This window comes from Sapajus apella, unplaced genomic scaffold (genome assembly GCF_009761245.1).
Source record: "Sapajus apella isolate SASKATOON/1434 unplaced genomic scaffold, GSC_monkey_1.0 scaffold35, whole genome shotgun sequence".
Taxonomy (NCBI): domain Eukaryota; kingdom Metazoa; phylum Chordata; class Mammalia; order Primates; family Cebidae; genus Sapajus; species Sapajus apella.
Window position 1 is genome coordinate 18158859 of NW_022436975.1, and position 24280 is coordinate 18183138.

At 36.9% G+C, this 24280-nt stretch overlaps 1 protein-coding gene across 2 annotated transcripts in view; it reads right to left on the bottom strand.

Moving 5' to 3' along the window:
* ARFGEF1 (ADP ribosylation factor guanine nucleotide exchange factor 1) overlaps window positions 1-24280 on the bottom strand; it is a 151507-nt gene that overhangs the window by 125830 nt on the left and 1397 nt on the right. The window lies entirely within an intron of this gene.

Below are 24280 nucleotides of genomic sequence, written 5' to 3' on the forward strand. Positions count from 1 at the left end.
TCTGTCCAATCTCCTCTAGAAAATATTAGAAGATAAAACACATCTCAGTTCTTTCATGAGCCCAATATTATCTTGATAACAAAACTGGACTATTGTATAATAATAATATTGTTTTTTTATTTTGAGACAGGGTCTCACTCACTCTGTTGCCCAGGTTGGAGTGCAGTGGCACCATCATAGCTCACTGCAGCCTAAAGCTCCCCAGGCTCCATGATCCTCCCACCTCAGCCTCCCGAGTAGCTGTGACACAGGTGTGTGCCACCACACCCAGCTAATTTTTGTGTTTTTTGTAGAGACAGGGTTTTGCTGTGTTGCCCAGGCTGGTCTTGAACTCCTAGGCTCAAGTGATCTGCCTACCTCAACCTCCCAAAGTGCTGAGATTACAGGCATGAGCCACCAGGCCCAGCCTAGACTGTCATATAAGTAAGAATCTGGTTGGTTTTTGTCCCTAGTTCAGGAAGCCTCTAAATCCTTGAAATTTCCTGATAGGAGCATCTTTATTATTCATGGTGAACCCCTTGGACAGTTCCAGGATAGGGATTAGCCATGCTGGAAAGAACAACTATGTGAATTAAGTTTGGGCTTTGAACCACATGATCTCAGCCCCACCTCCAAAGAGCGGAGAGGGCTGCAGCTTGGATTCAATCATGTGGCCAATTACTCACTCAATAATTCTCGTGTAATGACACCCCAAGAAAAACTCTGGATACTGAAAGCTTGGGTGAGCTTTCCTGGTTAGTGATACACATTGATGAGCTGGGAGGGTAAAGCATTCTGAGGACACAAAAGCTTTCTGTCTGGGGCCCTTCCAAACTTCACCCTATAGCTCTCTTCTTTTGAATCATCCTAATTTGTATCCTTTACAACAAAACGATAATCCTGAAAAAGCACTTTCCTGAGTTCTGCAAGTTGTTCTACAGAACTTGAGGAGATAACAAGAACCCCTGAATTTGTAGCCAATTGGTCAGAAGTGCAGGTGGTCTGGAAACTCTCAAGCTTATAGCTAGTATCTGAAGTAAAAACAGTTTTGCTGAGAACTGTGCCCTTAATCTGTGAAATCTGACTCAACTCCAGAACCAAATTATGATATAGTTAGCATCAGAATTGAATTGAACAAAGGCAGCACAGAAAAATGCAGACAAATATCACTCATGAATATAGATGCAAAAATCATCAATCAAATATTAACTAGAATCCAGCAATCCATAAAAAGAATTAAACACCATGACCCACTGGGGTTTAAGGAAACAAAACTAACTTAATATTAAATATTTAATATTACATTAAAATTTTAACATTAAATTAGTTTTAGTTTTGTATCTTTAGAATAAACCTTTTTTTGGGGGGTGGGGGCAATGTTTCGCTTTTTCGCCCAGGCTGGAGTAAAGTGACACGATCTCAGCTCACTGTAACCTCCACACCCCAGGGTTCAAGCGATTCTCCTGCCTCAGCCTCCTGAGAAGCTGGTATTATAGGCGCCTGCCACCGTGCCAGGTTAATTTTTGTATTTTTAGTAGAGACGGGGTTTCACCCTGTTGGCCAGACTGGTTGCCTTAACCTGTGAAATCTAACTCAACACCAGAACCAAATTATGATGTAGTTAGCATCAGAATTGCACTGAACAAAAGCAGTACAGAAACATAATATTTTCAAAAACTTTAAAAAAAAAAAAAAAATTGGCCGGGAGTGGTGGCTCACACATGTAATCCCAGCATTTTGGGAGGCCAAGGTGGGCAGATCACCTGAGATTGGGAGTTTGACACCAGCCCAACATGGTGAAACTACTAAAAATATTAAAAAGCCGGGTGTGGTGGAACGTGCCTGCAGTCCCAGCTACTCAGGAGGCTGAGGCACAAGAATTGCTTGAACCCATGAGACAGAGGTTGCAGTGAACTGAGAATGTGCCACTGCACTCCAGTCTGGGCGACAGAGCAAGACTTCTCAAAAAAAAAAAAAATCAATCAATCCATGTAATCTACCACAGAAATAGGCTAAAGAAGAAAACTCACATGATCATTTCAACTGATACAGAAAAATCATTTGACAAAATCCAGCATCCACTCATCATTTTAAAAACTCTCAGTAATCTAGCAATAGAGGAGAATGACAGAGTAGCTACACAAAACCAAGAGCTGGTTGGGTATGGAAACCCTTTCATTTCTACTCAGCTTTGTACTGAACATCAGATAGTGTAAATAAGTAAATAAAGGCATATAGGTTAGAGAGAAATACAAAGGTTCTTATTCACAAATTACATGATTATTTAAATTTAAAAATCCCAAGAAATCTTGAAGAAAAAAACTACTTAGAATTCATAAATGAATTTAGCAAGGTTGCAACACACAAAAATCAATCATATTTCTATATATTAGCAATGAACGACTGAAAACCCAAAGTTTTAAAAAATACTATTTATAGTCAGGTACAATGATTATTCACACCTGTAATCCCAGCACTTTGGGAAGCTAAGGCAAAAAGATCGCTTGAGTCCGGGAATTCAAGACCAGCTCAGGCATTATAGTAAGATCCCCATCTCTACAAAAAAACTTTAAAAATTAGCCAGGCAGGGTGGTACACGCATGTGTAGTCTCAGCTACTTGGGGGGCTGAAGCAGAAGGATCACTTGAGCTCAGAAGGTGAGGACTGCAGTGAGCTGTGCTCATGCCACTGTACTCCAGCCTCGGCAACAGACCGAGACCCAGTCTCAAAACAAAACAAAATATTCACAATAGCTCCCCACAAAATAAAATCCTTAAGTATGAACTTAACAAAACACATATAAAATATATACTAAAAGAAATGCTGATAAAACATCAAAGTAGAACTAAAAAAGCAATAAATATATCATGTTCATGGACTGAAACTCTAAAAACAACAAAGATTTCCCCAAAATTATCTCCAGATTTAATCCACTGCCAATCAAAATTCTAGTAGGATTTTCCACACGTAGATAGATTCTAAAACTTGCTAGGAAAGGCAATGTAACTAGGATAGACAAAACAAATCTAAATAAAGAAGAATAACTTAGGAGAAATCCCTATCTCGAATTTTAAGAATTTAAAATTATCATAATAAAAACAACGTAGTATTAGAGAGTAGACAAGCAGATCAATGGAATAGAGTCCAGATATAGTCCCACAGAAGTATAGATGATTAATTTTTTTACAAAAGTACAAACGCAATTCAATGAAGAAAAGGTAATACTTTCAACAAATAGTGTTGGAATTAGACATCCAATTTGCAAAAAAACAAAACAAAACAAACAAAAAAACTCTTGACCTAAAACTCCCCCTTATACAAAAATTAACTTACATGGATGACAGATCTAAATGTAAAACAAAAAACTATCAAACTTTGAAAAACATAGGAGAAACTGTGAGTTTGGATTAGGCAGAGTTCTTAGATACAACACCAAAAGTATGTGACATACAAGAAAAAAATAAAATAGATTTATCAAGATTAAAATGATTGCTCTGTGAAAGACAACGTTAAGAGAATAAAAGGGAGGCTACAGAAAATATTTGCAAATCGTTTATCTGGCAAAGATTTGTATCTAGAATATACATTTTAAAAACTCTTAAAACTTAACAGTAAGAAAACAAATAACCAAATTTAAAAATGGGCAAAAGCCTTATACATTCACCAAAGAGGATATGCAGCGGCAAATAAACATTTAAAAAAAAAGATGTAAAGACTAGGTTTGGTGGCTCACACCTGTAATCCTAGCACTTTGGGAGGCTGAGGCAGGTGGATCACCTGAGGTCAGGATTTCGAGACCAGCCTGGCCAACGGGGTAAAACCCCATTTCTACTAAAAATACAAAAATTAGCCAAGCATGGTGGTGGGTGCCTATAATCCCAGCTACTCAGGAGGCCGAGGCAGGAGAATCACTTGAACCCAGGGGTGCAAAGGCTATAGTGAGCTGAGATCCCACCACTGCACTACAGCCTGGGCAAAAGAGTGAAACACTGTCCAAAAAAAAAAAAAAAAAAGCTCAACATCATTAGCCATTAAGAAAATGCAAATAAAAACCACAATAATGTAATACTACATACCTATTACCATGGTTAAATTTAAAAAATACTGACACTCCCAAGAGTTGGTAAGTACATGGAGCAACTAGAACTGAAACAGTTTGTAAGTTTCTCATGAAATTAAACATATACTTACCATATGACCCAGCAATCCCACTCCTGGCTACCTACCTTAGACAAACATGAAAAATTAAATTCACGTAAAAATCTGTACATGAATATTTACAGAAGCTCTAGTCATACTGCCAAAACTGGAAACAACTCAAATGTCCTTCAATGAATGTTCAACAAAATAAATGACATCCATACAATGGAATATTACTCAGCAGTAAAAAAGAAACAGACTACTAATACCATGCAGCAACTTGGATAAACCTTAAAGGCATGCTGAGTGAAAGAAGCCAATCTCAAAAGCTTCCACACTGTATCATTCTGTATATATGACATTCTTAAAATGACAAAAGAGAACAGATCAGTGGCTGCCACGGGTTAGGTATGTAAGAAATGGTGTGACTATAAGCATAAGGATTTTTTTGGGGGTGCTAAAACTATTCTGTATCCCAACTGCGACAGATTACATAAATCTTCATGTGTGTTAAAATTAATTCGTGGTAGTGTACAGTAAAAAAGAAAAGTCAAATTTACTGTATGTTAATGTAAAAAACAAAAATAAAAAGCAAAATAAGTTGCCTGCATCCATACTCCAACTTAGTGAATCAGGATCTCCAGGAATGCCATGTAGTTGACTGTATTTTTAAGAAACTCCGTGGGTGATCTTGGTCTATTTGTATAGCCAAGGAGAAGAACTTCTGTTTTAATGCCTTAATTTTAATCTCTCCATCCTTTCTGCCACTTCTTTAGGTCAGGGCTTCATCTCTCAACAGGGCTACTGGCTCTAATCCATCTTCTACATAGCACCAGAGTGATAACTGACAACATAAAGCTCAAGCTCTTCAGCATGGCACACAAAAGCCTCCATGATTTGTCTCCTGCCTACTGTTCTCATCTCTCTGCATGCCCTTCCTTGCATTCCACACTACAATTATAGAAGAGCACTATAAATCCCCTATAATGATATGCCATTCCACACTCTTAGGCTTTGGCTCAAATGGTGTCCTCTGCCTCAATTCCATGCCACCACAAATATGCCCAACAGGTACCTTTCAAGATTGCCTCAGTCATATGTTCTATGTCACCCCCCAAATAAAACCCCTTTCAGTGGTTTTTCCACCCATCCTTACCATCACCTGTAACACTTTCCATGAGCCTCATCTACCATTCCTGGTGTACACTTAAGTCTTTTAAATGCCATCCTTTTAGGTAACTCCTATACTTTGGGTTTATTCGGCTATTCATGGCTTAGTTACTGATGCTTCTTCTTACCCAGAATACTTTTCATACCCATCTTTTCCTGGCTAAAATCCATTCATCCCTCTAGAATAAATAGCTGTTATCGGCTGGGCATGATGGCTCATACTCAATACTTTGGGAGGCCCAGTGGGACAGTTGTTTGAGGCCAGGAGTTCAAGACCAGTCTGGGCAATACAGAGAGAACCCCATCTGTACAAAAAGTTAAAAAAAAAAATTAGCCAGGCATGGTGGCATGTGACTATAGTCCTAGCTACTAGGGAGGCTGGCTACTCAGGTAGCAGAATCACTTCAGCTCAGGAGTTTGAGGCTGCTGTGAGTTAGACTGTACTGCTGCTCTCTAGCCTGGGCAACAGAGTGAGACCCTGTCTCTTTAAAACAAATACCTGTTTTCACCAAAAAGTCTTCTGCATTTCCAGGCTAAGATAATTATACTTCTCTATTCCCATAGCTTCTTCCAGTTATTACTATCACAACTTACCTTACCATATTGAAATTATTTCATGTGTTCATCTCCCTCAATCTGCTCCTTAACAGCAAAGACCATATTTTATATCATATCTTTACATTCCTCAGGCTTAGAACAAAATCTGGAACAAATACATACTTAAATGTTTTCTAAAGAAAGCAATAAATGCCAGGCCATTACAATGGTTCATGCCTGTAATCCTGAGACTAGCCTGGCCAACATGGTGAAACCCTGTCTCTACTAAAAATACAAAAATTAGCCAGGCGTGGTGGCAGAAGCCTATAATCCCAGCTACTCAGGAGGCTGAGGCAGGAGAATTACTTGAATCCGGGAGGCAAAGGTTGTAGTAAGCAGAGATCGTGCCACTGTGCTCCAGCCTGGAGGACAGAGCAAGGCTCTATCTCACAAAAAAAAAAAAAAAAAAAAAAAAAAAGCAAGCAATAATTGAGAGTAAATTTACCAGGTAACTTAACATACATCTCCTCTTCTCCAAAAAGACCTAAGTGGGTAACTATGTGTTAGTAACACCTAAACCTTGATCTGTAACTCGGATCTCTCCCCTAAGCTTTTGTCATGTTATAAACCATTATCAACCAAACATCTTTACTCACATGTCCCACATGCATTCAAACTCAATTTAACCATAATTGAATACATTTTTTCCTAAAACCATTTATTTCGAATGTGCTTATTTTCTCATATGGCCATTTTTGGTGAATGATCCAACTTCTCAAAATCATGTCATTAGAAACCTCAGAATCATCCTAAATGCCTTCCTTTCTCTCATTCTCACACCCAAACATTTATGAAATCCTGTTAATTTACTGTGATCTAAGCTTTCCATGTTCAGTACCTCAGGTTCAAACCCTTGCTTCTTCAAGCCTGTGCTAAGGCAACAGTTTGCTAATGTTAACAGTCTCACTGCCTGCAGTTCTAAACCCCAGCAATCTACTTTTCATAATGCCAATCAGAGTAGAGTGATTTCTCTGAAATGCAACATCAATTTTACTCCTTTGCTTGGCATTCTACTGTCTATAACAGAAGGTCTAAACTCCTTAGTATGCCATAAAAAGTCTTCAATGATCTGGACCCTGCTTTCTTTGCCAAACTATATTCCCACAGTCATACTGAACTTTCTGCAGTTTCTTAAGTGCAGACATGCTTCCTTATATCTCTCTATGCTCATGCCATTAGTTCTGCCATGGCATGCTCCTATAGAAAACCCATCTAGTGATCATCCAAGCCTGAGGTCTAGAGTGATTCCCTTACAAAGCTGTCCCTGACCCATGCCCCCACCCCAATAGTACTCCAGTAAGAACTGATCAATTATTCTTCCTTTGGGTTTCCATCAATTTCATATATGCCTACCACAGTACCTATTTATCAATTCTAACATCTATTTACTGCAAATCTGTCTTCCTCCAGGAGATTACAAGCTATTGAAGGTGGAGTGTTCCCTAGTTTCCCTAGTACCTAATACAATTTTAAGACACACATAAGATGTTCAATAAATGTTTGTTGAATGAAATGGTGAAGGCTAAAAAGTATTTCTATTAGCTTTTAATCCTGTGGTAAAACCAGAGTTCACAGTAACATAATTTAATATACAAAACATTAGGTTGTCCCAAAGAGCCACAGAGGAAAACTCCACTTTTTTAACAGAAAATGGCTAATGGGCATACCCCATATACTTCAATTATCATCAACAAATTATAATGAATGCTTACGCCATTTAAATAATACATATTATTCCTAAGTGCAAAGCAAAGGTTGTTTTTAATACTTTCTCATCTCACCAGTCTGCACCTTTCTATCTATTCTGTCTCTCTTACAACCTCATGCTATCCCTACGTTACATAAATGAGCCTCTCTCACGCCTGTCCCAGTCCTACCATGTCCTGTAATGTTCCATGTTCCAAAATTAATCCATTCTCTCCCATTATTCCAGTCAAGTTTCTCATTCTCTCAGTGGGACAAAACTCAGCTAGATGTTGAGGGAAAGAAAGCACTCTCCAGAAATCTAAGTACATTATCAACATACGAATAATTAATGTGTCTACTATTCCCAAAGGTTATCTGCAAATACTAGTAATAAATATAAATAAATAATGAATTGTTATGAGAGAAAATTTTTGAGATATTTCCCAATGGGCAAAGAAGGGAAGGAAGACAGAAGAACATCTACTCATGACTAAAAGGTTTTAATCAAGTTATAATGGAATGAGCACAACTTTTAGCTGATTTCAGAAAATCATTTATGAATATGAAATATGAGAAAAATGCTGGGCACGGTGGCTCACACCTATAATCCCAGCACTTTGTGAGGCCAAGGGAGGCAGATCATTGAGGTCAGGAGTTCAAGACCAGCTTGGCCAACATGGTGAAACCCCCCTCTATACTAAAAACACAAAAATCAGGCAGGCATAGTGGCACACACCTATAAACCCAGCTACTAGGGAGACTGAGGTTGGAGAATTACTTGAACCTAGGAGGTGGAGGTTGCAGTGAGCCGAGATCGTGTCACTGCACTCCAGCCTGGGTGACACAGTGAAACTTGATCTCAAAAAAAAAAAAAAAAAAAAGAAAGAAAGAAATATGAGAAAAAGAACATCTAAAACTCACTGTTCTGTTTTGTGACTCAAATATGATACACAGGAAAATAACTAATAAATGGTAGTTTCCATATAATTGAAAAAAACTTGGGATCCAACTCTAGAAAGGATGTAGAACCAAGTATTTTCAAGAGTAAATCTATACTGCTTAACACTGTGTTTTCTACAGACCTTAAAAGAACCTGTACTCTTGAATTAGTTTTCCATACCTTTTTTGGATGTGTTGAGAAGACCTAAATGAATACATACATGAAAATGAGATTTTCTGAAACTTCATACACCTTTCTTAGCTTAGATATTTTTGAGATGAAACTAAGGCTTCTTTTGTGTTTTAGAAAATAACAGCCACCAATGAGGTGCTCTCAAAAATACTTTTTAATTCTCATATAATACTTAGATTACCAAAGATTAATTACAGTAAGTCCTCACTCAACATTGTTGTTCTTGTAAACTGTGACTTTAGGCAAAACGATATATAACAAAACCATTGTTTTCTTATCAAACTTATGAGGACATGATGTTTAACTAACCAATGTTATTCAAGGACCTGGTATATGTCATTTCACTTAAAAATCACAGTTTCCGAGAATCTGTATCCATGATGTTAAGTCAGGATTTACTGTATAAATATTTCCTAGTCAAAAGCCTATGTGAAGCCAGTTATTCTTTCCTCATTTTGAGGAATCAAAGTGAGAGAGGTCTTAACTTGAAAAACAAAACAATTTCCTTCCTATTATTACAAGATAATGGGTAATCAAGCCCAAAGTGCAATCAATTTCTAATTAACCCTAGTTAGGCATACTCTAAGCAATACCAAAAACATTTAAATTATCCCTGTGTTCGCTATGAGGTTGACTTGCTAGTAAACATGACCATCATTCAATCATCTATATTTGATGTCAGCAACCTTCTTTCTTGATTTTATCTTTCTACTTCAATAAGAAGCCCACTACTTATATCAGTGTGTATGTTTTCTTTTTCCTCTCTTACTCTACATTTAAATACCACATGCTTGAGGAAGACGATAAACAGGTAATATTTTTGCATTTGCAGAAGTTCTTTAGAAGCATACAGACTCTTCAATGATATTTCCTTTTTTTTTTTTTTTTTTTTTTTTGAGACAGATTTTTGCTCATTGCACAGGCTGCAGTGCAATGGTGCAATCTTGGCTCACTGCAACCTCTGCTTCCTGGGTTCAGGCCATTCTCCTGCCTCAGCCTCTCAAGTAGCTGGGATGACAGGCGCCCAACACCATCCCCAGCTAATTTTTTGTATTTTTAGTAGAGATGGGGTTTCACCATGTTGGCCAGGCTGCTCTCAAACTCTTGACCTCAGGTGATCCACTAGCCTCTGCATCCAAAGTACTGGGATTACAGACGTGAGCCGCCACACCCGGCCCAATGACATACTTCTAACAACACCATGAATATTTTATTGTAGTTCTACCACAAGACAGTAAAACGTATTTCTTGGTATATTTGTCAAAATTTCCTTGTATTTGCAACACTTTTTCTCTGTATATCTACACACATTTGTTCTAAGAAAAATGCTGTATAATCTGCTTTTTCCAATTATTCACTTCCCATATTAGTAAGTATGTTTCAAGCACATCACTACACGGTACTTTGTAACATTCCACTGTATCAACTAACATAACATCATTTAATCAATCCTATACTGTTGACTACTTGAGTTATTTTCATATTTTAGTAATTATAAATAACATAATGATAAATACAATTGCACATATATCTTTATAACACATTTCTCATTGTTTTCTAACAATATTCTAGAAGTAGAATTTGAAATAGAGAGGGTGAGAGAAAGGGGTAGAAAGATGAGGAAGATACAGAAGGAAACAAGGGAAAAAGATGACACAGGGGTGAGATAAAGCATTTTTTTAAAAAAAGATATAAAACAGAATGTCCACATTTATTAGCAGAGTCACTGCTTTATCACTTTCAGCAAGTTCCTATTAAATTTACTTAGGCTGAAACTCTCATAATTTTTTTCTTTCTTAAATAGCCATGGGTGCTACTAATTTCTTACAGTCTTAACAAAATGAACTATTTTTCTGGAAGCTTATTTTCTCTGCCTGGATATTTATAACATTAATTTTTATCTTTAATATTAAAAAATATTGCTGGACTGAGACTTCTAAGAGTCTTTTTACCTTGAGTATTTTTCTTCCTAGAATATAGCAGTTTGCACACACAGGTATTTTTTTAGTACAGACATTTTCTCCAGCTTAACTTTATTATTGTTTTGCCAGTAATTTCTAATTTTTTGTTTTATGTTTCAGAAAATGAATTACCACGTTACACAGCTTTATCTTCCCTGTCCTCCATATCTAGCTCTTCTCTCTCATCCTTTTAGCATTTCATTCCTCCTGGGATATAACAATAAACTTCCATCAATCTAATGTTCTATCATATAATGAATTTTCTCTCATTTCTGCAATGTAGTAGTCATTTGTGAGGATATACCAAGGGTTGTAAACTAGATGCATATTTGTATTTCAGGTTATCCTCTGATTATTTTTAAACTGACTGAATTGAGGGTGTGAAAAGAAGGAGAAAGAAGGAGAATCAGGTGGGAAATAAATGTAAATAGTTAAAAAAAACAAAAACAAAAATACAGTGGTAATTTTTTTAAATAAAAAATTCAGGGCCAGGCATGGTGGCTCATGTCTATAATCCCAGCATTTTGGGAGGCTGAGGCTGGCAGATCACAAAGTCAGGAGTATGAGACCAGCTTGGCCAATATGGTGAAATTGCATCTCTTCTAAAAGTGCAAAAATTAGCCGGGCATTGTGGCATGCACCTGTAATCCCAGGTACTCGGAAGGCTGAGGCAGGAGAATTGCTTGAACCAGGAGGCGGGGGTTGTAGTAAGCCGAGATCACACCACTGCACTCCAGCCTGGCCAACAGAGCAAGACTCTTGTCTTAAAAAAAAAAAAAAAAAATCAGGATAAAAATAAGAATTTAAGGCCAGGCACGGTGGTTAATGCTGTAATCCCAGCACTTTGGGAGGCTGAGGCGAGCAGATCACAAGGTTGAGAGATCAAGACCATCCTGGCCAACATGGTGAAACCCCATCTCTACTAAAAATACAAAAATTAGTCGGACATGGTGGTGTGCACCTGTAGTCCCAGCTACTCGGGATGCTGAGGCAGGAGAATCGCTTGAACCTAGTGGGCAGAGGCTGTGGTGAGCCGCGATCATGCCACTGCACTCCAGCATGGCGACAGAGCAAGACTCTGACTAAAAAAAAAAAAAAAAGAATTTAAAAAATTTAAATGGAAAGAGCTGGAAAAATAGCAAACATTCTTGAGAACATTAAATTTCCAAACTCAAAGGTATTTTTGTTTTCTTATACACTCTCTGAAAAGCTGAATTATTAACAGTGACTATCTTGGACAAAATATTTGGGGACATTAATTTACTAAATCAACAAAACCTTTACATTAAGAAGTTTTAATCAAACCAACTGGTGAAAGAAATCTTAATTACACAGAATAGCATTAGGCATGCATGAGTAGCAAAACTAAACAAAGCTTCTTGTTATGAAAGATTATATTATTTTTATAAATGTTAAGGAGAGAAAGCTTCAATGAGACTGAATTGGTAGAAACCATTTAGGGGAGTGCTAAAAAAAAAAAAAAAAAAAAAAAACGCTATTCAATTTAATAACACAAAACTGAAAACAACTTAGTAAAAATAAATATAATTTTAACTAAGTGATAAAACAGAAAAAGATTATCAAACCTTTCTTAAAGATATTTTTCATTCAAACCAAGAAAAAGCAATCAAACAAAAAGAACTGTAAGAGTGATAATTTTGAAAACCTAATATTTTCTTAGAGGAAGCCATAATTTTGCATATTAATTACCTACTAAAGGGTGTTTTTTGAAATGTAAGAGAAAGTTAAGAATTGAGAAATATTTAACTTTCATAAGGAAAATAATTCAATGAAGGTAGACATATATACAAGTTTAAGACAGTATATGTTGGCATACTCATTGACTTTTTAAGGAAAGAATGTGTACGTATTACAAACAAAAGTACCTTTCCTTCTAACCTACCATTCAAGAAATCCTGTATTAACAGCCATAAAAATGGGGATTGAGCGTAGAAACAAACAAGAATAAAATACCTTCACTTCATTTATTCAAACACACAGATTCATCATTGCAGTTAGTTAAAAAAAAAAAAAATACACATTCTAATAATATAATTTTCATTTCTGCTTTTATATCTTCTAGCAAGATAGCTAGACACAGAGCTGGCATTTACTGTAAAACTTTTTTTCTCTAATAATTGTAAAAACTTATTTTTGGACACTGGTGTATATTACAAAATCTTAACTACTGACTACTAACTGATATCAAACAATCTACACCTTATTTTTACTCTTCACCTTTGCAGAAGATGCACATGGTTCCATTCTCATTTCTAAAGATCAAAGCACATTAGAAATTACACATAAGCTTTGTTTGCCACTGCATAAAACATTGCTGCTTTCTGACACTGCATTAAACAAACACATTCTCAATTATCAGGTAAGAAATAAAACTTGGCAATGGAAGCATGAGGACCCAATAAATTGGATGAAACAAAATAATCAAATTCTTCCCACTATAACACTTTTTAATCTGATGTATAAGAATAGGAAGTAAGAAAAGCTGATTAAGTAACATGTTAATAAGATGTTAAGAATGAGCATTAGAAAACAACAGAAAATCCTGAAGTTATTTGGAAAAAGTAATATTTAAAAAAAAAAAAATTAAAAAACAATGAAGACTAGTCAATCTTACCAGATACCACATTAAGTACTATACTAATATAAATTGATAATGACTGATGGCAAAGAAGTGACGTTTTAAAATCACTTAGTAACTGCTGTCAAAACACCCATCAAATTCAGAGAAACAAAATGAACTTTTAACATACATACTGCATATTATATACCGTGCTATGGTCTGATTGTTTGTGTTCCTCCCCCCCAAAAAAAATCACACATGAAAACTTGATTCCCAATGTGATGGAATTAAAAGGTGGGGTCTTCAGGAGGTGACTAAGTCATAAAGGTAGAGCGCTCATGAATGGAATTAGTGCCCTTATAAAACAGTCATATTTCACTTTTCCCACGTGACAACACTACCAGAAGGTGCTATCTATAAGAAGCCAGCCATCATCAGATATGGAATCTGTCAGTACCTTGATCTTTGAATTCCCAGTGAGAAATGAACTATGAGAAATAAATTTCTGTTGTCCATAAGCCACCCAGTTTACAGTATTCTATTATAGTAGCTTAAACAGACTAAGATATACTCTAATAACTCTCAAGAGAAAAGTATGAAAAATATCAAATTCATAGAAAATGAAAGTACGGATATCCTAACTATAAAGAGGAATTTTTATGTCTTTGTTTTTCACTCTGTTTTGTTTTTTCGTTTTTTTTTTGTTTTTTTTTTGAGATGAAGTCTCATTCTGTTGCCCAGGCTGGACTGCAGTCGTGTGATTTTGGCTCCCTGCAACCTCTGTCTCCCGGGTTCAAGTGCTTCTCCTACCTCATCCTCCTGGGTAGCTGGCATGACAGGCACACACCACCATACTCGGCTAATTTTTTTTGTATTTTTAGTAGAGACGGGGTTTCACCATGTTGGTCAGGCTGGTCTCCAACTCCTGACCTTGTGATCTGCCCACCTCTACCTCCCAAAGTGCTGGGATTACAGGCATGAGCCACTTTGCCCGGCCTGTTTTCAACTCTTAGAACAGAAAAAAAAAAAAAAAAAATGCAAAGGAAAGATGAAAAGAGAAAACACTGATCAAAACCACTAAATCTAAAGACAGCAAATTCTGCCTTGTCCTCAGTGCTCTGTTGTTTACTTGCACCTAGCACAGGCATAGTATGTGTGTCAACTTTGCCTTAAGGAACAGTCATGAATGACCACACTCTAACCCAACAATTTCAATCTTAAGAGTTTGTTTTAAACAGTTCTGCATATATAACAAACACTCAACAAACTCTGCAAGGGATCAATTATTAAAAAAAAAAAATATGTGTAGCAAAATGTAAATGTAACACGTCCCCAAACTCAAAAATATTTAAACAAATGGCATATTATTAAAATGTTAGGTAGGAAGACACCGTAGATATACAGAAAATGCACATGAAATATTGATGCAAGAACAGAAAATCATGACAATTACACAAAATTACATTTATATACTTACAGAAGAAGCCACTGAGATTTACAACTAGTTATTTTTAGATAAAGTCTTATTGTAATTTCACATCATATAATGTAACATTTTAATAAAATTTTGTTCTTGTATCAATTCTTAAAATGATTTGAAATGTTATAAAATATTAATATAAAAAGCAAGTGAGAGTATTTTTAAAGGGTTAGGCATAGAAGCCCAATAAAAGCTAGCCTATTCTGAATGCCTGGGAAGTGTTCAGGGCAGATGAAATTTCCAAATGGCTTAAATTACTGACACTTTACTTTTAAAATTAAATCTTAGAAGATACATACACATGAATTTGCCTGACTTCTCAAGCAGAACAGATAATTAAAATTATATTGTACACGACATATTTGGGGATCCCATGACGAACACATGAACATTTACCTTGGAGATTCACTGAAATGTACATAGCAATATTTTCCTATATTGATGTTACTTGTTTCTATGTCTGTTCAGTATATGGCCCTTTTTCTCTTCTTGACAGTACCTTTCTACAGTCGCCCTTCTTTTTCTTTTTGTATTGTTGCTTATAAACATATAGCACTGTAACTGAGGGTGCAGAACAGAACTGTCACATTAAGCCAAAAAGTAGTGTGTGACACAGCTCCCAAGATGACTATGTAGGCTCTAAGGTCATATTCCAAATCTGCCAAACACAAACTTATTTCCTTCATTTGCAAAATGCATGTAATAATAGAACCTAAGCACAGGTTGTTCTGAGGACTAAACTGAGATAAAGTCATTTAAGTATTTAATTGGCACAAAACCTGGCATACAGTAAACACTCAATAAATGCTAGCTTTCTTTTCTTTTTCCTCCTATTATTGTCTTAAAAATTAAATACCTCTTTTTTTTTTTTGAGACAGGCTCTCACTCTGTCACCCAGGCTGGAGTGCAGTGGTGTGATCACAGCTCACTGCAGCTTCAACTTCCTGGGCCACCTCAGCCTCCCAAATAGCTGGTGCACACCACTACACCCAGCTAATTATTATTATTTTTTTTTTTTGGTATTTTTTGTAGACACAGGGTTTTACCATGTTACCCAGGTTGGTACCAAACTCCTGGGCCCAAGTGATCTGCCTGCCTTGAACTCCTAAAGTGCTGGGATTACAGGTGTGAGCCACCATGCTTGGCTGCTCAATTTTTTTAAGAATATATATGCTTATCCAAGTCCATGCTCCCGTGTATGTGTGTGTAGAATGGAGTCTAAAAAAAATACAGGTTGAGCATTCCTAATCTGAAATGTTCCAAAATCTGAAACTTTTTGAGAACTGACATGAAGCCACAAATGAAAAATTCCACATCTTGGCTGGGTGCAGTGGCTCATGCTTGTACTCCCAGCATTTTGAGAGGACGAGGTGGGTGGATCATGAGGTCAAGAGATCGAAACCATCCTGGCAAACATGGTGAAACCCTGTCTCTACTAAAAATACAAAAATTAGCTGGGGGTGGTGGTACACGCCTGTAGTCCCAGCTACTAGGGAAGCTGAGGCAGAACTGCTTGAACCCAGGAGGCAGAGGTTGCAGTGAACCAATGTCGTGCTGCTGCACTCTGGCCTGATGACAGAGCGAGAATCCCTCTCAAAGAAAAAAATACTCACATCTGATCTCATGTGATAGGTCACAGTCAAAATTGTGTTTCATGCACAAAATTAAGAACAGTGCATAAGGCCGGGTGTGGTGGCTCACACCTGTAATCCCAGCGTTTTAAGAGGCCAAGGCAGGTGGATCACCTGAGGTCAGGAGTTTGAAACCAGCCTGGCCAACATGGTAAAACCCTGTCTCTACTAAAAATACAAAATTAGCCAGGCGTAGTGGTGCATGCCTGTAATCCCAGCTACTTGGGAGGTTAAGGCAGAAGAATCACTTGAACCTGGGAGGCAGAGGTTGCAGTGAGCTGAGATCACACCATTGCACAGTAGCCTGGGCAACAAGAGCAAAACTCTGTCTGAAAAAAAAAAAAAAGACTAGTGCATAAAATTACCTTCAGACTATGTGTATAAGGTGTATGTGAAACATAAGTGAATTCTATGTTTAGACCTCAATCTTATCCCCAAGATATTTCATTAAGTATATACAAATACTCCAAACTCCAAAAAAAACCCAAAATTAAAAACATTTCTGATCCCAAGCATTTTTGATAAAGGGTACTCAATCTGTACTTCAAAAAGTTAACAGTGTTTCAATGAAATAACACTTCATCATAACTAGGATGGTTAAAATTAAAAACACAGGCAATAACAAATGGTGAGAATTTGGAGCAATGGGGAGCCTCATACACTGCTGGTCGGTGTGTAAAATGGTGCAGGAACTTTGGAAAAGAATTGAGTAGTTTCTTAAAAAGATAAACATAAATTTATCATGTGGCCCACCAATTCCCTTCCTAGTTTGTCAACCTAGAAATAAAAGTTTACGTCCAAAAACTTATATACAAATATTCATGGCAGTATTATTCGTTCAACCCAAATATCCATCAATTGGTAAATGGATAAGCAAAATGTAGGCTATACAAACAATGGAATGCTATTCTTCAATAACAGGAAATGAAGTATGACTACAAGCTTCATGAATGAACCTCAAAAACATACTGAAAAAAACAAGAAACTAAAGACCACCTGTGTATTAACTGCATTTCATGAAATGTCTAGAACAGGCAACTCTACAGACAGAAAATAGATTAGTGAATGCCTGAAGCTAGAGATGACAACGAGAGCACCAGGGATGTTACTAAGGTAATGGTAATATTCTAAAATTGGATTTATGCTGATGGCTTCGTAATTCATTAAATTTACTAAAAATCATACTCAAAAAAAGTAAATAGTAGGTAAATCATCAGAAAGTTGTTTTTCAAAAAGTTAACAGTGGTTATCTTCAGCTAGGAGTATCATGGTAAATTTTTGTTGTTGTAGTTGCACTTTTGAAAATGATTTGAAGGATTCTTTTATTTAAAAAATTAAATTATCAAACTTATTGGAATTATAAAAGTAAACTGAGTAAAAGCCATAGAGAGTCTCTTCTGTATAAAGTGCTTGGCCTTCATGATATCTACTTTGGCTGCTTATATTTTTATTATTTCATTTCTCAGCAAAGTTCTGATAGATGAGAGTTTTTAAACAGCTGATTAAATGACGTCTCAGCTGGACGAACTAGCTCACGCCTGTAATCCCAGCACTTTGGGAGGCCCAGGCGGGCAGACTACCTGAGGTCAGGAGTTTGAGACCAGGCTAGCCAACATGTTTAAAACCCTGTCTCTACTAAAAATACAAAAATTAGCCAGGCGTGGTGGCATATGCCTGTAATCCCAGCTACCCAGGAGGCTGCGGCAGGAAAATCACTGGAACCTGGGGAGCAGAGGCTGCAGTAAGCCGAGGTTGCACCACTATACTTCAGCCTGGGTGACAGAGCAAGACTTCGTCTCAAAAAAAAAAAAAAAAAAAAAAAAAAAGGTCTGAAAGTATACATTTTTGTTAAGAAAAATTAATACTTTCGCATGGAGTTTTCTAAAGACACTGCCAGTGGTAATATAAAATATTTTAAAGATTTTCAAAGTCTTTTCTGAATGAAAAGATAACATAGGTTATATAAACAAATTTAGTTATATCAAGTCTAAGTCTAAGCAAAACAAAATATCAAAAGCAGAACACAAAACTTTTTAAATACTTGAGACCAGACCTTTTCTTTAAAGAAGCTTTTCAAGAGCCTCTACTTGTAACACACTAAAGCCTCAGAATAACTGCTTTGGAGATTCACGAAACAGTCAGAGATGAGCCAAAGACAGCATTTGACTCTGTAAACATATGTATAGTAGACTCTGCAAGTGGAAAAAGAAATCAAAATGGGTCTGAAAAGTTAGGATAAAAGGGAACTTGCACTCATTTCCTAAGGCCGCCTTAACAAATTACCATAAATTTGGTGGCTTAAACCAACAGAAATTTCCTCTGATAGTTCTGGTGGCCCAAAATCTAAAATCAAGGTCACAGCAGAGCTATGCTACACCCAAAAGTTCCAGGGAAGAATACCTCCTTGCCTCTTCCTACTTCTGGCAGCTTCTGGCATTCCACAGCTTGTGACAGCAGTAACTCTGATCTCTGTCTCCATTTTCACACAGCCTTTTTCCTTTGTATGTGACTGTGTCCCTTCCTCTTCCTAACAAGGACACCAGTCATTGGATTTAGGGCTCACCTAAAGGCCCTAAATTGAGGATCTCAATTTTACCCCAAGATCCTTCACTAATTACATCCACAAAGTTCCTATTACAGGAAAAGAACCAGACAAGTGAAAGGCTCATTTCTTTAGTAAAAAACCTCCCAGCAAAAAACCTAGCAAGACAAAACTGAAATTATTTTCTCAGTAGAAAATATCCTATTATATCATCAGAAAATTCTATCATTAAAACATTCTAAATACATATAAAAGGCAAGATGAAAATTTTTACTATATAAAAACATATTTCCCAAAGGCTTTTTCTATCCTAGTGTCCTCCATTGAGGTGAATGTCATCTTTCTCGACCCTGAAGCTCTGGCTACGAGACTGGATGCCAGCCCCTCTGTCAACCAACACATCAGCAAATCCTGTGAACTCCAAAATATAATTCCAAATGCGCACAATTATCACCCTTTTCACTACCACCAACCTAGTGTAAGTCCCCACAGTCACTGGCCACAGTGAACCTTTAAAAATATAAACACGCTGACACTAAAATCCCAAATCTGCCCTCCCCTCCTACCTTTCCCTGTCTCTCTCTCCCAGCCACACATGCCTCCTAGCATCCTCAGACAAACCGAGCACACATCCATCTGGCTGTTTCCTCTGTTTCTATTTCATCCAAGCATCTGAAAGACTAGCTCCTTCACTTGTGTCACTTCTCTGCTCAAATGTCATCTCACAGATAGGACTTTCCTGACAACTCTAAAGTAGCACTCCCACCTTTTTCCCTTTAACCTTCTGAACTATTTCTTCAGATAACAATCTGAAGATAAGTTTGTTACTATCACCCTCACCCCACTAGAATGTATGTTCTATGACAGCATATTTAGTTCATTGTTGTATATCCACCACTGAAGTCGAATCTAGCACATATGAGTTCAACAAATATCTGATTGAAATATATATCGAGTTTGGAATGGCAACAATAATTTACTCACGTATATTTTTCCTTTTCAAATATCCTTCTTCCATTATGTGAGGAATATTATCACAAATATTTCCCCAAATTATTTTCCATTCACAATTTTCTCTGTAAGTTAAACCTTACCAGGAGACACAAATGAGTTACCTGCCCCTAGATAGGGTTGGAAAGAAAGACAGCAAACAGTCCTCTGATCGCGATCACTTCAACTGCTCCTTATTTCAGACTTTCTTCTCCTTCCCACACTATCAACACATCTACTGCTTTCCCCAGACCTGTGTTTAGGGAAACACAGGTTTATGTACTGGTTTCCTCAAACCTCTTCTGGAAGATCATCTCGCCAATAGTTAGGGTTACTGTACCTGCCTTTCCTTCCCCAGTGTCCGAAAGTAAGTTACAAAGAACAATGTGTCCTAGGGGAGTTAACTGAGTTAATACCCAATGAAAAAGGATCACATAAATTCAGGAAAAACTTCATTAAACAAAATTGAGCGGGTGTCTTTCTTAGAGGACTTTTCAGAATCTTAACTACATTCACGTGCATTATCAATTTCCAAGACGGAAATATACACTGTGATCCAAACTTATTTTTTCAACCCAAACTTACTTTCTACAAAGAGCCTCTCTAAGAACTTGTACTCTACAACATTTATTTTATTCAACACTATTCTGGAGCAAGTGTCCTAAAAACAAATCTGAAATGTGAAAGAAAAGAACAAATGCAAATAGGATCAATCTTTCAGTTATGTTACTAATTATACTCTTTTTTCTTCTACCCATCTCAAAAATTCAGGTAGCCTGGCTTATTGAAAATACCTTTCACTTTAGATATCAAAGAAGGTTTAAACAAAGATTTGTTAATGGATTTAAATTATAATTAAGGTGTTCACTGATGGCAGGATATTGTTTGGGGATAAATCATTTTTTCATAAATGGTGAAAAGTGATGAAAATTACGTTACCAAATGCAGCATAAAACCAGGGCCCAAAGCATTCAAGTAATTTCCCCTCCACCCACATATCCCTTTTTATAACACCACCAACCCAAATAAAGGGGCAGAAGGAAGCAAGTTCTGAAAAGTTTGAGTCTCAAATACTGTATTTCTGGATGAAACTATAATTACAGGTAATAGACTCTTACATAAAAAAAACTAAGTCAGCAGGATCACTTTATAATATGATGAATAATATAAATTCATACCCTGTCTGATGCAAAAATTACTTCCCTAACAACTTCATCTCCATTATTTTCCCATATTCTTCCTGGGAAGAATAAGGGAGGTTTACCCTTAACCACTGCTAGTATATGCCTCTCTTCCCTTTAAAACTTTCTTCTGGTCACCTCTTCACCTCTTTCACTCTTATTTTTTATCAGTGCCAGTTTCCAACCTTCAACTCTTTCATCCTAACATTTGCAGAGTATCTTCATAGATATTCTATGTCAGAAAGCATAAGTTGAACTAGTCACAACACTAACATAAAAAAAACTTCTAAACCTTAGAGGCCTTGCTGGAATATGTCCCAACTTCACCCTCCCTAGCAGACAAACAATGCTACCTTCAAGCCCAATCCCACAACAATCCTAAATTCTTTTAAACTATAAATAACTCAGCTGTTGTCTCATCTGCCAGCAGATGGCCAGACTATTTTTAAGTCAGGATTCTCAAGAGCAGGAATGGATCAGGCTAAGCTAGGGCAGCCTAGACTCCCTCTCTCTGCATAGCTGTAGTAGGGCAAGTACCAAAAGAGGGCAACCTGGAGCTGTTCCTGGGCCTGTGGGCTTCACGTCAGTTGTAACTCGTGTGTGTGTGTGTGTGTGTGTGTGTGTGTGTGTGTGTGTGTGTGTGTGTGTGTGTGTGTGTTGTGTGTGTGTGTGTGTGTGTGTGTGTGTGTGTGTCTCTCTCTCTCTCTCTCTCTCTCATTAACCATTCTTTACTTCAAAATAAAGTCTGACATAATTTGAAAAAAAGTTCTATATTAACTCTGCATCCCTTTAAAGGTTTATTTTTCATTCTGTGAAAATAAAAGTTCCTTGATACAGTGTCTTTGAGAATGGATTCTGTTTTAATAAAGTAAAATCTACCCTCATCTAGATGATGTTTCATAAAAGTTATACTTTTCAGCAAAAAAAAAGTTTTAAGAATACATGATAAGCTGCAATTTCATGAGTACAGTTTACAGAAAATCTATTTATAATTGGTCATTATATTAAAAGGTAGCTGAATTAATTTTGAATGGTAATACTCTGAAATCTACTCAAATCCCAATACAATGATTTTCAAACAAAAAAGGATTAAAAGTCTGACATACTATGTATTTTCCTGTTTACTGTCCATCTCCCTTCAACTGTATGCTCAATAAATATTTGGGGGAAGAATGAATACAGACAGGTGGGTATTTAGAAGGGTTACAACACCACCTACAAAATGATCTTTGTATCTCCACCATCCAACACCCACCCACTCACAATCTATAGACCAGAGATGACTAAATCAGGCCTTTCCAGTTTGCTTTCCCATCCTGCTTTCTGGGTACATAGATTACTCAGATCAAAGTGGGCCTGGCCCCAGTCTCAATATTGAAGAGGAGAAGATAAGCCTTCTAATGGTTCAAGGACAATACATATTCGGGGATACCATCTTCCTGCAAGACATACTTTCTGCAAAGACAAAATGAGTTAACCCTATCAATTTATGTTTGGGTGGTGATGCAGATAAACTGCAAGGGAAGAAACAAAGTTCACCAGGAATTAGCTACCATGAGATTACTGAGATTTTGCTTTGCAGGGGGCTAAATGTAACTTTATGAAATGTGGGGGGGAAATGCCTTATACATCGCAAGTAAATAAAGTGCTCTGGCACCTAGGCCCTGCCTAGATAGTTACATTCCTCATAGAAAGCTTCTATTGAGTATACAGAGGGGGCAAAAATGTAAAATTTGGAATAGACAACCCTGGTACAGTTGGCACACACATCAAGTAATCCCTACCTCCAGAAATGGCAAGGACCATTTAGAGTGCTTTGGGCCCTCTAAAGATGCTGCTGATGAGTGGCAGGAATATTCAATGCACGAGTTAACAGGACAGTGCATTCACATTCACAGCACATTAGCCAAGAGGTGACCATACAATCATTAAGTTCAATACCCTAATTTTACAGAGAACTCAAGGCCCAGGGACTTGGTTAATACTACAATGTAACAGAACTGGGATTTAAATCTAGGATCTGAGACTCTCATTCCAGTAGGCTTTCCATTAAAATATGCTTACTTATGTTACTATTTTGGAGAAGGAAAATACATACATACACATAACACACTCCATTTCTTCAGTTTGATACCTACAATTTAACATATTAAAAATATGTTGTAATATGAAAAATCTGGATTATAAAAAACTTAAGGCCAGGAGAGATAGCTCACGCCTGTAAACCCAGCATTTTGGGAGGCCAAGGTGGGAGGATCTCTTGAGCCCAGATTTGGAGACCAGCCTGGGCAATACAGAGAGAACCCATCTCTACCAAAAAAAAAAAAAAAAAAATTAGCCAGGTATGGTGATGTGCCTGCACTCCTAATTACTTGGGAGGCTGAGGCAGAAGGAATGCCTGATCCTGGGAGTTTGAGGCAGCCACTGCACTTCAGCCTGGGTGACAGTGCAAGCCCTCGTCTCAAAAAACAAACAATTTATAACTTTAACTTGAATCTCTCTGAAGTTCTTTAGTCATCAAGTAATTTATAAATCTACATATAACAATTATTTTAAAAAATCCTAAAATCACTTTCTCCCCATTCTCACCCCAATTTAATAATTATTCCTTTCAGGACCTAGATATGAATTCTGTATTTGTCATTATACAACTGTCTTCTCATACACCAGGAACAGTCTTTTGTTAGCTACAAAAATAACAAAATGGAAATTTGTGGTCCATGAATAAGGCGAAAAAATAAACTTAAGCCCATTATAATACAGATTCAAATTTTTTAAGATGAAATTTCTTCGATGTTTTCCATATTACCAACGATGTAGGGGAAAAAAAAATACAGTATATAACCGCAAATTAAATAGTAGCCTTCTATTTATTTTAATAATTAAAAGCTAATTTTAAGTTGTCTTGACCCCTTAACTTCAGCATACTTTATTATGGATTTCTCCCCTTTCAAGAATGCTTTTTTTCCCCAAATCCTATTTAACAAGCTTCCTTTTCTTGCCAGTTTGACCCAGTGTATTTCCAGTGCTATAAAGTGTAAGCATTAGGAATTTATCTTTGTGTTAAATGTTCTGGTCTCTCAAACGGTTTCACCTTTGATGGATGCAATAGATCTAACAATGTTGTCCCTTTAACAATTCCTTATCTGCCTAACCTCGTAAGTATTGTCGGATTTTCTCTGCTGCGGGCTTCATTACACTAGATCTCTT